Source organism: Dipodomys spectabilis, unplaced genomic scaffold (assembly GCF_019054845.1).
Source record: "Dipodomys spectabilis isolate Male_0828 unplaced genomic scaffold, ASM1905484v1 ptg000177l, whole genome shotgun sequence".
Lineage (NCBI taxonomy): Eukaryota > Metazoa > Chordata > Mammalia > Rodentia > Heteromyidae > Dipodomys > Dipodomys spectabilis.
Genome location: NW_024870854.1, coordinates 1220600 through 1241298, shown reverse-complemented (window position 1 = coordinate 1241298; position 20699 = coordinate 1220600). Strand labels below are relative to the sequence as shown.

Sequence of the window (20699 nt, the reverse complement as noted above, 5' to 3'; positions counted from 1 at the left end):
TTAATATATGTCTGATACAAGCAGAAATGTTCAGAAATGTTGATATTAGGAGAAATGAACCCCAAGATAAGGATTCAAATGGTTTTTCTTATGATTGTTTCGAACATATTTATAAGTTGATTTCTTTGTTGCTTTGTATGTCCCTTCACCACGGAATAACCCCTGTTTTCACTGTATTTGGTGTTGGTATAATTTTTGGAGGGGAAAGGAAATAACATATCTTTTAAATAAGGATACAGGTGGACCAATTGCAACAATAAGATATACAAGTCGTTATGTCAAAAATGAACTTTACAACTTTTGAGTGGGGGGTTGGGGGTGGGACAAGGGAAGGTATGGAAGGGGAAACAAAGGAGAAGGAAATAATGCTTGATAAGAAATGTACTCAATATCTTTCCCATGTAATTGTAACCCCTCTGTAAGGTATTTTCACAATTAAAAAAATCCATTTATCAGAAAAAACAGTATGGGTTTCCACAGAATTAAACTGTTTACAATACTTTAAGGATGGTATCAAAGAAATATATGCGGGTTTTTTTTTTTTTTGCATGGTTGCTTGTTTGTTTAGTTTGTGCTGATTCTGGGGCTTGAACTCAGAGGCTGGACCATGCCCCTGAACAATACTGTCTTCCCTGTCCAACTGCCCCCAAAACCAGTACTCTACTTCCTGAGCCAATTCTCCACTTCTGGCTCTTTTGATGTTTAATTACAGACAAGAATTTGACAGATTCTCTTGCCTTGGTTGGATTTGAACTGAGATAGTAAGAAAGCCAAGTGACATCAACTGTATCAAGATTTCTGTTTTAAATCATGAAAATCTAGATGAAGTTTATTACAAAGCTAATATTAATTGCCTCTGGCTTTTTTGTGCCATGACTTACCGAAAAGATTTCCAAATCTTACTTAGACTACCTTTCTCATTTTGAATACAAGTGACGACAAAAAGCCTGGATGCTTTGAATTTACAGGAATAAACTTCACCTGATGTCTAAGCACATTCCTGGCAATAATTGTCGTGACCTATCAGCTAAACATTTTTTTTTCAACACATTATTCTATTATAGTAAAGTAGATGAATTATGGGCTCTTGTCAGGTATCATTATGGAAAGAGTAATTATATATTCTAAATATGGGTTCTTTATATTGCAATTACTACCTAAATGACTTTTTTTGACAGTCCTGGGGCTTGAACTCAGGGCCAGAGAAATGTTCCTGAGCTATTTTTTTCTTTGCTCAAGTCTAGCACTCTACCACTTGAGCCACAGTACCACTTCCAGTGTTTCTTTTTCTGTTAATTTGGTGTTGAGGAATTGAACCCAGGGTGTCATGCATGCTAGGCAATCAATGTAACATGAAGCCATATTCCCAGAGCCCTAAATGACTTTCTTAAGATGTCATTACTTTTTCATTCCATTACTATGTATTATAATTTGGGGCAGGTGGTAGAAAAGAAATGGAAAAACATACTAAGTCCAGTAAGGCTTACGTTCCTATCACATCACTAAGGAAGTACAGTGTTAAGATCTGTGGGACTCTTAGGGCTGTTCCATGTGATATTAACATTCATCTCTGACATCCATAACATTCTGCTTCCACTTTCAAGGTCAAGAGCCAAATATCTAAGCCTTTTTATTGATTGGGTGTATTTTCTAGGAACGAAGAAGGAGGATGTGGAAGGTGAAGGTGGAAAAATATGTATATTGGCTTCTGTCCACAATTTTGCATTTTTAAAAAGTGCTACTGATGAACTTCCATTTATATCTAATTGATTATGCTATCTGCATCAGATGCAGATAAATGAAGGCATTTATTCTGGTGGATAGTTACATATATTAACAAAATCTATTTCTGAAAAAAAAGAGATACTAGGTAAGAAAGAATAAAGGATTGTCTATAAAATGGTTTCTTTTCCTAGCAGAACAAAATTTAGTATTGAAATGATTTCTCCAGCTTTCTCTGAGATTTTATGCTCTCTCAGTATCAAAATTTTCTCTAATTCCTGTAACATCCAAGCATAAAAGACATCATTTGAAGATCTCAGTAGTTTCAGACACAAAGGTACATAATAGCTTCCTTCCTTCAGAGACATGTGATGGCAAGTATGATTGATCATATTAAAGTTCTCTTCATGTTTATCTTTATCTCAAGTGATGCATATCTTGGCATATTACACTATGTCCTGCATCAGCTCCCTGTAGGTGAGATTTACCTCTACTCTGCAATGTCAAGATGGGTCATGTGACTTACTTCAGCTTACAAAAATGAGCCAGAAGGGGTGAAAGACTATTTCTAGGAGAAGAATTCTATCTCATTGTTTGTGTCTAACAGCTGACTTGTTTTCCCTTAGCTATAAAATAGATGTCTCCAGACGGAGTCTTCTTTCAACTTAAATACTGGAAGAATATAGCGTGAAATTGAGGCAAAACTCAAATACAGCCACATACATATAACACAGCAAGAACTAAGCTAATATTAGAATATGATATTAAGATATGTGTTTCTTCCCATCCTTGTATACCGATAGTTGAATATAGCAGACCAGAATTTAACAAATATTAAACAAGAACTAAAAAATAGATAACGTTTCCTGTATAAGGCTATTACACTTTTTTATAAATAAGCATTCACCATTTGATCACTTGTGGGATTATTTTTTCTACTCTAGAGCACTGTATCTAATATCCCCAATGATTATCCAGACCTTGTGATGGAGATGAGGAAGAATAAAATATCTAGATTTCTCTTTTCCTCTTCTCTTTTTTCTAGTGTGAATTCTCATCTTTCTCCAAATTCTCCAATTAATAAAGGAAGAATGACACATTGCAAATATCAAGCTAAAGTCTTCAAAGCAAGAATTTCATTCTTTCAGAAATAGGTAAAGTAAATCAGAGTGTCTAGAGGAAGAATAAAATCATGATTATTTTTCCCTGTCTAGCTTCCATCATAGAGTCTGAACATGACTCTAAATATCTAATAAACCACTTGCCTTGGCTAATTTTTAAAAAAGTTTTTTTAAATAAATAGTAATTTTTTAAAGTTTTTAAAAATAATATTTAAAGAAATACTAATTTGTTGTGTGCTTACGGCAGGCATGAAATTAGACTGCATTAACATTGCTTGTTGAGAGGCTAAATTTTGTCAGAATCTAAGCATAATTACAAATATATTATTTTAAGATAACTAGTTATAGGTACATTTTTTACATGAAAGGACAATATTTATTTAAACAGAGCTCAGTGGGGGACCATGGTATCATCAGAGTGCATCCAGGGGGTAAAGGGAGGAGGGGCCAAATGAGAATCAATGGCACTCCCACACCTTTACTATTTGATCTATACTGCCAGTCACCACATAGAAGGCCATCTTGTGGAAATCCAAGGAGGTAACAGTGTTGATGCGCATTGTCTTGTCATCAGCACAAATCAAAATAAATTTCTCCCCAGAATGGAACAGAACTCCACGTATCCAGTTATCATGACCCACAAGAGTCATAAGTCACATGCCAATACTGACATCCCACATCTTAATAGTTTTGTCTCTGGATCCAGATTCCATGAATGGCCCGGGATTGCCACTTTTTTTAGTCTCAGATCCTGTTGCTTCAGAGATGGAAGAATATGAACTTTCTGGAGCCCAGGAAATACATTTCACCACATGCTCATGTTCTCGGAACTCTGCTTTGCACTCCTTTGTTGCTAAGACCCACACACGACCAGTCTGGTCATTGGAACAGCTGTCTATCAGAGTGCCATCCTTATTTGGCCGTACCATACCTACCCATTCTCTGTGTCCTGTAAATGTCTTCACACAGTAGCCAGTTTGCACTTCCCACATTTTTATAGTTTTATCCCGTGAAGCAGACACTATATGATCTCCATTATGCATGATGGCTACTGAAAAGACATTGTGGTCACGGCCATGCATGGTTCTGATGCATTCAAAGCCTTGAAAATCGCAAAGTTTAATGGTCATATCTGCAGAACAGGAAGCCAGTATCTTGCCACTGTGGTCAAAGGAAATATCCTTTAAAGAATCTGTATGTCCCTTAAGAGTTCGTTCAGAATCTCCAGTCTCATAATCCCACACCATAATTGTACCATCCTCTGAAGCAGAGACCATGACACTGAACACAGGATGGAAAATGACTCGAGTGACTGGACTCCTGTGACAACTCAATGTATATTTTTCTGGTGGATGGGGAATCCATTCTTTTGGATCTCGTTTCTGACGTAAATTCGTCTTTTGCTTCATTTAGATTTGATTCTAATTCCATAACCTTCTTTTGTAATATAATAACAGATGTCCATTTTTTTCCAAAAGTACAACACACTTTTCATCTAATTCTTCATTCATATCTAATTCAGCTTCCTTTGTAAAAACTGAATAAGCCTCTTCATAGCCATTTGAAAGAAGATAATCTGCTATAGCTCTATTAAGTTCATCTCATTGTCTCTGGGACAGCACCATTTTGGCTTTAATGTGAAGCTTATTTGAGATATTGGGATGTCCCTCCTACAGGAAATCAAGAAGCTTTGTAATCCTTGAATTTATAATTTAATATGCCACTAAGTGGCTTCCACACAGAGGAAAGTATTCTTTTTCTTTTTTTGTATGTAGTAAACTTTTATTGAAATAATATTTGTAAATTAAATTTGACAAACTTTAATGTGTATTAATATCAAACCTCATTTCTTTACACATAATTCACATTAAGACATTGAAAATACATTTAGCAAAATTCTTCATTTAAAGTGACTTATCTGTGTCATATTTTTTTTAGTTGTCTGTTTATTTTATTTTTTTAAATTTTAATTTTAATTTTTTGTGAAGGGTAAACAAAGGAGGAGGCAGCAATGCTTGATAAGAAATGTACTCATTATCTTGCCCAAGTAATTGTAACACCTCTGTACAGTATGTTCACAAAAAATAAAAGTATTCCTTTTCAAGTGAATCCAGTAATCAGGAAATAGTTAACAAGTAATGTTCATTCCACCTTAGTACTGCTTGACTTCTAGTTCTATAGGTACATTTTTAACATAACATACACACAGAGACATCTTTTTTCTTCTTTTCCTCTCCACACTGATTCTTCAATAAGTAGTTCAGGTCATTCAAATAGCTGTGTTTCTTTCAGAAATAGATTAGACACAAAAACGTTACAAAAAGAGAACCAGGATTGGGTGGTGCATACTTTAAAAATAGCAGTCAAATAAATATTAACCATAATTCCAAAATAATAGCAGCCAAATGCTCTTGAAAAGAGAAGATTTGAAGCAAAATGTGTAAAAAGTGATAGTGCCAGAACTGCTTCAGGAGCTGCTCTCTGGGATTTAGGGTTTTTAGTACATAAAAATATTTAAATCAGGATTAATTGCTTTCAGGGACTAATTTTTTTTCTAGTTATATTTCACTGAAGAAATATGTTGTTCAAATTTAATGAAAGAATAACAGGTTATAGTAGAAAGATTGCTACAAACTCATTGTTGTAGGCAACAAAATACCTTCCCAACATATCTATCATCCCCAAATATCTAAACCCTCAAATGTAGATTTGCAGTATATGTGTGTGTATATATATATATATATATATATATATATATATATATGTATATATATATATATATACATGTTTGTAAAAAAATGACCTTTTATTACCCAAGGAACACAAATTTGAATAATTATCAGATAGGGAAGTATACTCAAATGGGTATTTAACAGTTCCAGCTGTAGTTGGAAAGGGACATTATTAGGTAAGAACAATCAGAAAGATGTAAAAATGCTAAATTAGAAGATAAAGGACAAGACAACATCACAGATTCTGAAGTTTCTTGAAAGCAGAACAGGAAGTAAAAGTCTTTTCCACTAGAATCATCTGAAAATATTTCAGCTCTGTTGGTGGCTCAATTTAAATCTAGTGAGACATCTTTTAGATTTCTGTCCTTGAGAACTGTAAAATGATAAATATGGATTATATAGGCCACGTAACTTGTAGAAATTTGTTACAGTAGATTTTGTATAGTAAACTAAATGAATTACAGTCTTTTCCTGATGCAACTACAGGGCCACCACATATCATGGTTTCTGAAAATAGGAAAAAGTTGCCACCGGCTTTGTACACATGTATGATGTACATAAAACAGCACTGCCTATCACTTATCAATTAATTATACTTCTGGCATATAAGCATATAAACATATAAATATGAATTATGTGAGAAATGTGTCATTTACTCAGTTGATTTAATGACAACTAAAATGAGAAAACATGCCTCTATATTTATATAAGCTAGTATGTCAGGTAAGGATTTAAAAAAAATTAGAATATATATTTTAACATTTACGTCAAAATATTTGTTTATTTGTCTGTTTATCTTTAATGTTTATCACTCATGAGGGCTTGAAATGCGGGCCTGGAAGCTCTCCCTCAGCTCTTCAGCTCAAAGCTAGTGCTCTACCATTTGATCCACTGCCAATTTTCTGGTGGCTCATTGGGGAGTCTCACTGACTTTCCTGCCTAGGCTGACTTGAACCATGATTCTCAGCTCTCAGACTCCTTAGTAGCAAGGATTACAAGAAGGAACCACTGGCACTAGCTACATAATTATTTTTTACACATTTATGAAATATTGAGTTGTAATCCCATACATTTATATGTTGTGTAATGATCAAGCTATATCATATCCCTTAGTTTCTGAATGTAACATTTCTTTTTAGTGAGACTACTCAAAACCTTATCTTTTGGCGGTGATGAAATACCTATTCTTAACTATAATCACTTTGCTTCTTGTGGTAGACAATTAATATATTTATTTTATTCATGGAAGTCTGCTAATTAAAATTATATAAAACATGCATTTTAAAGTCGAAGTAATTCATGGTTCCATTACTTGTTTTAGGAAAACAATTGTGCCTTTTGTTTTCAATTATATTTCTTTGGGAATGGGTAATATTCATTAATTTAACAGTTAAAATTGATAACAGTTACTTTATATCAAGTTGATTCAAACATATTTGAAAAATGCACACATAACCTAAATATACTTCCACTTTCTTCTACCACATAATTAAAATAACAGTAAAGCAAAGCTTGGTGTTAGATGTTCATGTGTAAAGTCCTAGAAACTCAGGCCTCTAAATCCTGAATATTTTGATTCAATGTCAGTTTAAACAGACAAAAATGTGAAAAGTTGTCTCCAATTATCCAGCAAGAAGGAGAAGGTGATGTGGCTCAAGGAGTAGAATGTCATCAGCCATGAGTAAAAAATTCAAGGGAGACCACTAAACATTGAGTTCAAGCCCTACAAATGGCATATATGCACAACACAACAATAGAAATGTATTATGTACATCAATAATGAGGACAAAATAGTAGAAAAAATCATGAGAAAGGTTGTGTAAACATCTGGAAGACAGAAATCATTAGACAGAACTTTGATTTAGGAGAGGGAAAATCATAGTCTCATTTGTAATCTCATTGTAGTCATTGTGTTGAAACCTGGCTACTGGGTAACTTGTGAAAGAGTAGATTAGATTACCTGTCCTAACAGACATTGCCTGTGGCTATGCACCATCCCACTCGGCAAAAATCTAAAATCGTGCTTGTTAATTTAAAAAGAACCTCATGTTAGAGGTTGTTTGGTTCACATAGACAAGGATCCTAAATTTGAAGCTTCAGACCAGAGCTTTTGTTAATAATCCCTCCTGCTTTAACCCCCGACCTTCCCTTGTGCAGGTATACCTTACTTAGCTGGTACCAAGCCAAAGCATTGAACTAGACCCCCCACCCCGCCTTAATCCTTACTTTCCTCCAGCTATAACTCATTTCACATGCTATGTCTTAGCTTTAGTTGTTTTCTTTCTAATCCCCACCAGAAAACACTTATATTCATGCCACTATAAATGACCTAGTTAGAAAAGAGAGTAAGGATTTACCATTGGCTGAGGCTCTCATCTGTAGTTTTTCTCCCTAATAAATCTGTGCTATCTTTATTCTCCATGGCTTTTGAGTCTGATAAATGATTGATTTGGTTTGACCTAATCTCATTTACCCAGACTTACATTGATTCGTTTTGGTTTCTGATTTTTGGAAGTTTGACCTGTGCCAAGGAGCCCTCATCTTTCTCCTAGCCCTTCCTGTAACATCCTCAAGGTATTTGGTCTTACATTAAGGTCTTCCATCCATTTGGAATCGATTCTAATGTACAGGGATATATAAAGATCTAACTTCCGTTTTCTGTGTACAGCCAATTCTACCAGCACAAATTTTGAAGAGGCTGTCTTTCTTCCATCCTGTGTTTCTGGGTCCCTTATCAAAGATTTTGTGCCTATAGGAGTGGCTTCATTTCCGGATCCTCAATTCTGTTGTATTGATGGAATTCTGTGCTTCCATTGGAAAGAATGGCTTTTCCCCATTCCTGCGGAAATAGAAAGACTGGGAAAAATGATATTAAGTGAAATAAGCCACATACATTTAAATATATGTTGCATGGGTTTCCTCATTTCTAATAACTAGAATATGTCCATAAATGTACAATTTAATCCAATAATTGTAAAAGACAACTAATTACATTTGGACATGATTAACTAACAGTAATCTAAGCATTTACATGGCAAGACCAAGGGAAGCTATTCTTTGGAGAAGATCACAATGGCTCAATATTTATGTGCATATGACCATATAAAATATTGCTTATTGCCATGAACTCTAAGAATCAATCATACATGAGAAATACATATCTCTGTATATAATTTTAATAGATGTCATGAAAATAATGCACTTCCCTGTAATCTCAAAAGCAAAATTCTATGTTTAGAAGATAAAATTGGGGAAAGTTTTCACCTCATAAACTAAAATATGTAGTGGGAATAGTGGGAGAGAAAAGATAAGACGAAAATTATAGTAGCTATATATTGAAGAATTCATCAACAATTTTCAAAACTATACAAGAAAGCTGGGGTGCAGCTCAGTTGTAGGAATAGACATATATATAAAGACATATATATAAAATGGGTTGAATCTCTAAGAAGACCTTATAATAAGTTAATAAATAGTAATAATAAAATAATTACTTGAAATAAATGCTTTCATATTGGAGAGGCCTGAATCCTAAAAAAAATAAAAAAATATACTCTCAATCCTCGTATCCAAAGACATAAAACTACAAGAATGAAGAAGAAACAGATTTCTTTTTCTATTCTTTCGGTTCCTTTTCTGTTTTCTTCTTTTATTTCCTTTGGCACTATTCATGCTTGAAGTTGCTAAGGTTCTGACCACTTTAGATTATTTTTCAGATGAGGTCTTAGTTTTTGACCAAGCATCCTTTGAGAAATAATCTCTTACCTATGGCTTCCACAAACGTGAGATAACAGGGAAATTACACTATATCTAGCTTTCTTTGTTTTTGTAGTTTCTCACATTTTTTTTCAGAACTGGCTCTGATATCAGTCTTCTAAATATCTGCCTTCTAATTAGCAAGGTATTTTTCATCTCAAGCTTGGACCCACACTATTTTTCAATATAAACATTCAATATTGGCGTCTGTTTTCTAGATATCATTAAATATTATTGAGGTTATGATAGACCTTTATCTTGTTATAGAAAAACACAGAGAAATCCCTTGAATACTTTTTTCCAGATTCTTAAATATTTATAGTATGACAGACAAGTAGGACATTAATATTTCACAGGTACTTTATGCAGACTTCAGTTGTTTTAATTATTTTGTGCACATTAAATCCAATATAATTTTATAAAATGTGCCATATAAAACAAAAAGAGTGATGTAAATGTAAAGCAAAGGAAGATGTCTTGACAATTTTGGACATGAAGCATTCTTAAATTTGGCATTAAAATAATAGGCAAGGAAAACGATATATTAGAACTCAATAAAAGTGTAAAAAAATTGGTCGGTGAAAGCTCATATACAAGTAGGGAATAGAAGTTGGGAGCAGGTGGCTCATCTATCTCATCCTAGCTACTTGGGAGGCTGTGATTTGAGTATTGCTGTTTGAAGCCAGTACCCACAATATAAAGTCCCTGAGATCCTTATCTCTGATTAATCAGCAAAAAGCCAGAAGTGAGGCATGACTGAAATGGTAAATTGTTAACAAATTGCCACAAATCTCAGGGACCCTTAGTTCAAGCCCCAAGACTAAGCATGCATGTTAAAAATTAATAGTAGTAATCGTAATAGTGATGATGGTGATGATGATGATTATAATAATGATGATGAAGTGTACCCATAGTCAAGGATATAATATTTGCAAATCCTATACCTTAAGAATGCCTCAAATCTAGATTCTACATAAAATTCTCAAAACCTAATATTTAAAAGAACATCAATTAGAAACCAGCAAAATACATCTTGTGAAAAATAAACACAAGAAAAACATCATCAGTCATCCAATAAATACATATTAAAACTTAAATGACATCATAAAACATGTATGAGAATTACTTCACATAATACAATAATGACCATACTAAATGCTATCAGGAAACAGAGAAAATGGATGCTGGCAGAAATGTCAAATCGGAAAGCCACTTCTGAAAATATTTTTACAGGTTCCTAGAATATGAAATAAGCAAATGCCCACTGTATAGCACAGTAATTGAGCTCTTCAGGCTTTGTCTCATAGAAATAAAATGTAACATTCACTTAAAGGCCAAAACACAGAGGATTATAGCAGCATTATTTCCTCTAGTCAAAGAAATGGACATCAATTCAAGCTTTCTTTTGGTGAATGGGAAAGGAATTGTACTATATTCTCTAATAACAGAACCAAAAGGCAACTCGAGTGAATACAATACAATATTAAGGCATACAATAACTGGGAATAATTTACCATAGATTTGAAGGCAATCCTAAAAGTTTATTTATTGCATGATCTAGAAGTCAGAGAAAAAATATATTGGTTGCCAGGATGAAACAAGTTTGGGATGGCAGAAATTATAAAAGGGAAATATGGGTCAGACTTATTTTTGGTAAATAAACGTATCTGTAAATATTGTACATTCATATAGATTTGATAAAATTATGTTGCACTTAATATGTGCACAAAACAATTAAAATAACTGGTCTGCATAAGGTACTTGTGACATATTAATGTCCTACTTGTGATGTCATACTAGAAATACTTTAATAAATTGGAAAAAGTATTCAAGGGATTTATCTGTGTTTTTATAACAGCATAAAGATCCATACTAATCTCATATCTAGAAAACAGAAGTCAATACTGAATGTTTACATTGACAAATATTGTGGGTCCAAGCTTGAGATGAAATATACCTTGTTAATTAGAAGGCAGCGATTTAGAAGACTGATATCAGGGCCAGTTCTGAAAAATAAAAATTCATGAGAAACTACAAAAACAAAGAAAGCTAGATAGAGTGTAATTTCCCTGTTTTCTCACATTTATGGAAGCCATAGTTAAGCGATCATTGCTCAAAGATGGCTTGGCCTGAAAAATCAGCTAAAGTGGTTAGAACCTTAGCAACAAAAATAATTCTGTCTCGTGCTTCACTTTTAAAATTAAACCCACCACTTCTCTTTGTCCCAACCTGTTAAAACAGGAGTGATTATAAACAAAAGCACTGGTCTGAAGCCTCAAAATCAGTCTGTGTGGACCAAACAGTCTCTAACATGAGGTTTTATTTAAATTAACAAGCATGATTTTAGATTTTGCAGAGTGGGATGATGCATAGTCACAGGCAATGTCTGATTTGTCAGGTAATCCAATCTACTCTTTCACAAATTACCCAATAGCCAGGTTTCAACACAAATGACTACAATGAGATTGTACAAATAAGACTGAGACTTTTCCCTCTCCTGAATCAAAATTCTGTCAATTGATTTCTGTATTCCACCTGTTTACATATTTCTCACAATCTTTTCTATTACTTTGTCTTCATTATTGATGTCCATATTACCTTTTGTTGTTGTCTTATGTGTATATGCCATTTTTAGGGATGGAACTCAATGTTTAATGGTCTTCCTTGAAGTTTTTGTTCATGGCTGATGACATTCTATTCATGAGCAACATTCTCACCTTCTGGTTCTGGCTGGATAATTGGAGATAAGTTTTCATATTTTTGTCTGTTTGGGCTGACATTGAACTGAGGTATTCAGGTCTTAGCCTCCTGAGTTTCTAGGATTCAACACATGAGTGGCTAACACAAATCTTTGCTTTACTGTTATTTTAATTATGTGATAGAGGAAAGTGGAAGTATATTTGTGTTAAGTGTGCAATTTTCAAATGCAAATTTGAATCAACTAGATATAATGTAATTGTTATTCAATTTTAACAGTTAAATCAATAACTATTACACATTCCCACAGAAATATAATTGAAAATAAAAGGCATAATTTTTTTTCTTTTTGCATTTTTTTTTAATAGGATCAGTCATAGGGCCTGAACTCTGGGCTTGGGCACTGTCCCTCAGCTCTTCAACTCAAGGCTAGCACTCTACAACTGAGCTACAGTGCCACTTCCAGCTTTTTTCTTTTTGCTTATGTGGTGCTGAGGAATCGAACCCATGCCCTTAGGCATGCAAGGCAAGTGCTCTACCACTGAGCCACCTTCCCAGCCCTCATAATTGTTCTCTTAAAACAAGTAATAGAACCATGAATTTCTTTCACTTTACAAATCATGTTTTATAAAACTTTAATTAGCAGACTTCTATGATTAAAATAAATCTATTAATTGTATACCACAATTAGCAAGGCGATTATAGTTAAGAATAGCTATTTCATCACAGCCAGAAGATAAGTTTTTGAGCATTCTCACTAAAAAGGAATGTTACATGCAGAAATTAATAGATATGATGTAGCTTGATCATTACACAACATATAAATTAAGGGGATTACCACTTAATACTTCATGAATATGTAAAAAATAATTATGTAGGTAGGCGCCAGTGGCTCATGCTTTTAACCCTAGCTACTAAGGAGTCTGAGAGCTGAGAATCATGGTTCAAAGCCAGCCTAAGCAGGAAAGTCCCTGATAAACTTATCTCCAATGAGCCAAAAGAAAACTGGCAGTGGCTCAAGTGGTAGAACACTAATCTTGAGATGAAGAGCTGAGGGACAGTTCCAGGTCCAGATTTCAAGCCCCACAACTGACAATAATTAAAAATAAACAGTTACAGATAAACAATATTTTGACATAAATGTTAAAATACATATTCTAAAAATTTTCAAATCCTCACTAGATATACTAGTTTATATAAATACATAGAAGTGTTTTCTGGTTTTAGTTGTTATTGAATCAATTGTGTGAATCACACATTTCTCATTCAATTCATATTTGTAGGTTTATATACATATATGACACAAATGTAATAAGTGATACGTGATAGGCAGTGCTGTTTTAGGAATCCCCCTTGGCATTCTAACATTAACACTTCTCCCCAAAAATCGATATGCCCTCCAACCTTATAAGAGGTTTCATCACATTGGAGCAGAAAAGTATAAGCCATAATCATCGTTTGGAACAACTGTAACATTTTACATGTATTACACTTAGTTTAACAATGGAAACATTCAAGGCATCTTAACCATGTCAATAATAGCAAAATGTCTTCTGAGCTTTTCAGTCTCTTAAAAGATGAAAATCTTTAATTATACATCTATTTTTTTCTACCTAACATCCTATATCTTAGGAAGATTTTTTTGTGTAACCATGTGTTCCTAATTAGAAGACCGGAACAGAGGAAATAATGAAAATAGTGAAGGAAAATACTTGAAAACAATTTAAAAAGCAATCAGAGACATTCTTTTTTTCACCAGTTTCAATGAAAATATACGTTAAAATATGACGTTTTGTCATCATTTAAAGAACCATAATTAAACTTTAATTAGCAGTGAAGAAGGGAACAGAGTAACCTCCATACTGATTTCCAAAGTGGTTGAACAAGTTTACACTCCCACCATCAATGAAGTAAGGTTCCCTTCTGTACACATCCCCTACAGCATCTTTTGTTGTGAGAGTACTTGATTTTTGCCATTCTAAATGGAGTGAGGTGGTATCTCAATGTTGTTTTGATTTGCATTTCTTTTATGGCTAGGGATGTTGAGCATTTCTTCATGTGTCTATTGGCCATACTTCTTTCTTCTTCAGAGAAGTTTCTCTTCAAGACTTTAGCCCACTTATTTATTGGGCAGTTGTTTCTTTGAGAATTTGTTGTTGAGGGATTTAATTTTTTGAGTTCCAAGTATATTTTAGATATGAGACCCTTGTCCGTTGTATGGCTAGTGAAGATCTTTTCCCAGTCCGTTGGCTTTCTATTGATCTTTTGAGCTATGTCCTTTGCCATGCAGAAGCTCTACAACTTCATGCAATCCCAGCCTTTCTTTGATTTGTTGTGTTTCTGGGTCTCTATTCAGAAAATTTCGGCCTGAGCCAAGGAGACCTAGGGTTTCTCCTATTCCATCCTCTAATGTTTTCAGAGTGTCTGCTTTGACTTCGAGGTCTTTGATTCATTTGGAGTTGATTCTGGTGCAGGGTGATATATAAGGATCTAGCTTTAGTTTTCTACAAGTAGTTAACAAAATTTTGCCAGCACCATTTACTGAAGAGGCTGTCTTTCTTTCATTCTATTTTGTTAGCTCCCTTATCGAAGATTAGATGGCTATAGGTCTGTAGGTTCATTTCTGGGTTTTCAATTCTATTCCATTGGTCCTGAGGTCTGGTCTTATGCCAATACCAAGCTGTATTGATTACTATAGCTTTATAGTAGAGTTTGAAATTTGGTATTGATATTCCTCAGCAGTGTTCTTTCCATTGAGGAGCGTTTTTGCTCTTCGGTGTCTTTTATTGTTCCATATGAATTTTTGGATTGCCTCTTCTATTTCCTTGAAGATTGAGGTTTGAATTTTGATAGGTATTGTGTTGAATTTGTATAGAGCCTTGGGAAGTATTGCCATTTTCACGATGTTAATCTTTCCAATCCAGGAGCATGGGAGGTTTTGCCATTTTCTAAGTTCTGTTTTGATTTCCTTTTTCAAGATTTTAAAGTTTTCATCATAGAGGTCCTTCACTTCTTTGGTTAAGTTAATTCCTAGGTATTTCATTTTTTGTGGGGCTATTACAAATGGAGTTGCTTTCCTAATTTCAGCCACACTTTTCTCATTGTTGGCATACAGAAAAGCCATTGATTTGGGGGGTTAATTTTATACCCTGCTACTTTGCTAAGGTTTTTAAACAGCTTGAGTAATTTGGGAGTGGAGTCTATAGGATTCTTTAAATACAAGATCATGTCGTCTGCAAAGAGGGTGTGTTTTATTTCTTCTTTCCCTATTTGGATCCCTTTTATGTCTGCATCTTGTGTTATTGCTGTAGCTAGGCATTCTAATACTAGGTTGAAGAAAAGTGGAGAGAGTGGACATCCTTGTCGTGTTTCTGAGTTAAGAGGGAATGGCTTTAGTTTTTCATCATTAAATATAATGCTGGCTGTAGGTTTGTCATATACAGCTTTTATAGTATTGAGGAATGTTCCATGGATTCCTAATTTTTCCAAAACCTTCATCATAAAGGGGTGTAGGATCTTGTTGAATGTTTTTTTTTGCGTCTATTGAGATAACCATGTGGTTCTTATTCTTGCTCCTGTTGATGTGATGAATAATATTAATTGATTTGCGCATAATGAACCAGCTTTGCATCCTTGAAATGAATTCTGTTTGATCGTGTTGTATGATTTTTTGGATGAATTGTTGAAGCCGATTGGCCAAAATTTTGTTGAGAAGTTTTGCATCAATGTTCATCAAAGAAATGGGTCTATAGTTCTCTTCCTTTTATGAGTCCCTGCCTGGTTTTTGGATGAGGGTTATGCTGGCTTCTTAGAATGTGTTCGTTAGTGAACTTTCTCTTTCAATTTCATTGAAGAGTTGGAGGAGTATTCGTGTGAGCTCTGCTTTCAAGGCCTTGTAAAATTCTGCTGTAAAACCATCTGTTCCTGGACTTTTCTTAGCTGGGAGGTCTCTTATTGCTGTTTATATTTCAGTGCTTGATATGGGCCTGTTAAGATGGTTTAACTCATCTTGGTTTAGTTTTGTCATGTCACTATTTCCTAGGAAAAGGTCCATTTCTGTCAAGTTCTCAAACTTATTAGAATAAAGTTTTGAGAAATATTCCCTTATAATGTTCTGAATCGTGGTTGTTTCCGTGGTGATGTTTCCATTCTCAACTCTGAGTTTATCTATTTGGGTGTGTTCTCTTCTTTTTCTGAGAAGATTTGCTAAGCATCTGTCAATTTTGTTAATTTTTCGAAGAACCAACTCTTTGTTTTGTTGATTTTTTCCATAGTTTTTTTTGGATTCTAATTCATTTAGTTCTGATATAATTTTAATTATTTCTTTCCATCTACTGGATTTGGGTTTATCTTGCTGCTCTTTTATAAGGAGGTTTAAATGTGTCATTAAATTGTTGGTTTCAGATCTCTCCAATTTGTTGATGTAGGAGCTCAGAGCTATAAATTGCCTCTGAGTACTGCCTTTGCTGTGACCGAGAGGAGCTGGTAATTTGCGTGTTCATTTTTTTTTGAATAGCATGAACATTTTAATTTCCTTTCTAATCTCTTCCATGACCCACTCGTGATTCAGCAGTGTGTTGTTCAGCCTCCATGTGATACCAGACTTTCTTTAGTGGCTTTTGGTGTTGAGTTCTAATTTTATTCCCTTGTGGTCAGAGAGATTACAAGGTATAAGTTCAATGTTTCTGAATTTGGACAAATTTGCTTTGTGGCCTTTAATGTGGTCTATTTTAGAAAATGTTCCATGTGCTGCTGAGAAAATCGTGTATTCTGATGCTGCTGGGTGAAATGTTCGGTAGATATCTGTTAAATCTAGTTGTTCTGTGCAGCTGTTTAGATCTGTGGTTTCTCTGTTGAGTTTTTGCCGAGTTGATTTATCTAGTGGGGAGAGTGGTGTGTTAAAATCCCCAACAATTAATGTCTTTGGATCTATATGGGATTTGAGGGAAAGTAGTGTTTCTTGGATAAATTTGGGTCCTCCGTTTTTTGGCGAATAGATATTTAGAATTGGAATATCCTCCCCAAGGAGAGATCCCTTAATTAGTATATAGTGACCTTCTTTATCTCTTCTCACGAATTTTAATTTGAAGTCTATTTTATCTTATATTAGGATTGCAACTCCCGCCTCTTTATGGGGACCATTTGCTTGGTAGATATTGTTCCAGCCTTTAACATTGAAAATGTGTTTGTTTTTACAGGCAAGATGTGACTCCTGAACACAGCAGATAGAAGGGTCTAGGGAGACAGTCTATACAGTCTATGTTGTTTAATTGGAGCGTTAAGTCCATTAATGTTAAGAGATAGGACTGAGAGGTATTTGGGAGTTCCTGCCATATTATCCCCCTTCTTGGGGGCTGCGAAAACTGGGTTTTTCCTATGGTTCTTGGATTCTCAGTTCGGGTGCAGTTTCTTGGCCTTATTGTGGTCTTGTTGGTTTTCTATGTGTAAGACATCTTTAAGAATCTTTTGTAGGGCTGGTTTGGTGGAGATGTATTGTTTTATTTTTTCTTTGCTATGGAAGGTTTTTATTTGGCCTTCAGTTATGAAGGAGAGTTTAGCTGGGTGCAGTATTCTTGGTTGATAGTTGTTTGTTTTTAGGTCATGGCATACATCATTCCAGGCTCTTCTTGCTTTGATTGTTTCTGCTGAGAAATCTGAGGTGATTCTAATTGGTTTCCCTTTATAGGTGATTAATCTTTTTTCCTTGACAGCTTTAAGGATCTTTTCCTTGGTCTGAGTTGATCCTGTGTGGATTATCATGTGACTGTGGGATGTCCTATTCTGGTCTGGTCTATTTGGGGTTCTAAAAGCTTTTTGTATCTGAATAGGCCTATCTTTTTGTATGTTTGGGAAGTTCTCTGCTAGGATCCTGTTAAACAAATTTCCTAGACCATGAACTTTGTTTCTAGGTGCTCCTCTACACCCATTACCCTTAGATTAGGCCTTCTGATTGTGTCTTCCAAGTGTTTGATAGATCTATCATATTTCTTGGACTTGTCTTGCATGATTGTATGTTCTTTCTTTATAATATCTAGGCTGTCTTCAATCCCTCAGATTCGATCTTCTGCATGGTCTAACCTGCTGTCAAGACTTTCTACTTTGTTTTTTTTTTTTATCTCTTTTCCTTCTAATTGGTCAGCTTTGATGGCTTCAAAATCTTTGTTGAAGCTTTGTTTTAGATCTTGTATGAATTTCTTTACTTCCTTAATTTGGTGTTCATTGATTATTCTCAAATGACTTATTCTCAAATCACTTATTCTCAAATCTATTTAGAGAAGAACGTGAATATATTGAGAGAAGGGGATGGATATAAAGGAGATGTGAAAAACTTAAAAATAATAATGCTTAAAATATTATATAGCTATAAAGAGGTAGTACTGCTATTAAGGAATTTAAGTCTCAGAGGTTTTGAATTGAATAATAAATTTGAGGATTAAGTGTGTACACAATGAGGGATAGGGTCTAATAGTCAATTATGGGTTTATCTGAGGATGTGCAGGACAAGAGTTAAGTCACATAAAGAAGAATGAAAGAGAGGAAAAGGGGAAAAGGATGAGAAAGGAAGAAAAAAGATCAGAAGTTCAGTAAAGCTAAACAGAAAACAAAAAGATAATTAAAAAAGAAAAAAAGAGAAAGAAAACAAAAAAAGAAAGAAAAACACACACTCACGTATCCCTAAAATAAAAATTATAAGAGGAAAAAAAAGTTACTGGAATACAATTTTTTTTTCAAAAAAGGCAAAAATTAAAAAAAATGTTTTAGAAAAGAAAATTTTTCTTTATATATAAGATACAAAATAAAGAAGAAGAAGAAGAAGAAGAAAAAAGTTCTTCGATTTTTTTAGGAGGAGTGGGTAAAACCCTGTATCTCCCTTGTTTTGTAACCAGCCTCTGGTTGGAGTCTCTGGTCTGTTTGTGGTCCTGTGGCTTGGTTGGTTCTTAAGTCAGTTTGTTCAAACAGGCAGAAAAATGCTCTGCTTTACCCAGGATTTTGTGACCCTCTTCCCAGGCTAGTTCAATGGGAGGCAGATCTGCTTTGAGAATCACAAAAGAGGTTGAGGCAGGGATGAGGCAAGGTTCTGGGTAGAGTTGAGGCCTTTCAACAAACAGTAGCTTTTCCTGGAGGCTAGTTTGTGAGAAACTCACAGAGCCCAGCCTGGAGCCATTCGCAGGGTTTCTGTTTACTGATTTTCAATTGATTGTCGAGGCTGCTAGAGGCTGCCTGTGGCTCTGATTACCCAATTAGGAAAGCCACTCCTAGGGCTGGCACCGGAGCTGGGTGACTTTTCCCTGGGTGGAGCTGAGTCTGGCAGGTCAGGCAGCCGTTAAGTTCTTGTGACCTGCTAAATGACTCGTTTTATTATGTGAGAGCTTGTTTACACTCCAGCTTCTCCTCCATCATCTTCGTGGAACTCCGTAGCTTATTTTTATATTTAATTTTATTCTCAATTTAATATATAGAAGGGGTTGCAGTAAATGTAAGGTAGTGAATATCAAACAAGTCAAACTTCTTATGCCCTCCCTCATATTTCTCACACTTTTCCTTTACCCTAATACCCCTCACAAGTTGTAAATTTCCTACATGTTGTCTTGTGAGTATTGCTATTGCATTGGTTTGCCCTTTGTCCTTTGTCTCACCATTTTGTTCTTCCTCTTCCATTGCCAAATTAAGATAAATGTGTATATAATACACAGGATACTGAAATCAAATACAGCAGAGGATAAACCATAGGGGAAAACACAAAATAAAAAAAGAAATCACATAGTACTTTAAGAACAACAACCACATAGAAAACCTCTGTTTCCATATCTAGGAGTTCATTTTGCTCAGCATCCTCTTATATGGTCATCTATACATAGCTATTGAGCAATTCTGCTCATCTGATAGGACTAACCTAGACATTACTTACTTATTACACATGAGGGAAACTATGGAATCTGTTTCTTTGTGTCTTGCTTGTTTTCTGAGTAGCATTTTCCCAAGTCTTTCCATTTCCTTATGAATTAGAAGCATAGAATTCCACCATTTGTTTGTTTAATTGATTCGTTCATCTTTTGAGTAGCATATTAGTTTAAAACATGATTGCATGTAAGTATCATTAGGGTCATTAAAAATGACAGTTTTCTAAGTAAGATTGTATGTTGGTACAAGTGTTGACATATCTGGATAAGCCTAATGTATTTCTTGAACTGAGTTAGGCAGGAAGATATCATATAGGATAAAAATATTAGTGACAAAATATTCCCTTGAGAAAGGTTTAGGAGGCTGCCAGACGTATGAAGAAATACAGATAATTTTAAAGAATTTAGAAATGCAAGCTCAAGTATGTCTTTTTAAATAAAAATTATGTAAGTGGAAGGGCAAAAGAAGGGGAAGAGAAGAAATAACTGAAAACATATCATTGTTCCAAGTTAGAGTATATAAAGACACAATCTATAATTTCCCAGGTAAACAGAGACCAATAAAATACATCTCACTTCATTTAAGTACATGCAAAATATTTACTTGGCTGTTTCCTACTTTAATGCTCCAAAATAAATGAAGAGTTATAAGAAATATTATGTGATTGCCATTATTTCAACCAGAACACTAACTGTGATGAACCCCCTTTTTCTCATTTCGCACTTGGAAAATAATCCCTAAATTGATGATGTTGTGACTGATTAGAGTC

At 34.5% G+C, this 20699-nt stretch overlaps 1 pseudogene; it reads right to left on the bottom strand.

Moving 5' to 3' along the window:
* Nucleotides 1-3301: 3301 nt before the first annotated feature.
* LOC122120707 lies at nt 3302-4468 on the bottom strand (annotated as a pseudogene).
* Nucleotides 4469-20699: the final 16231 nt, after the last annotated feature.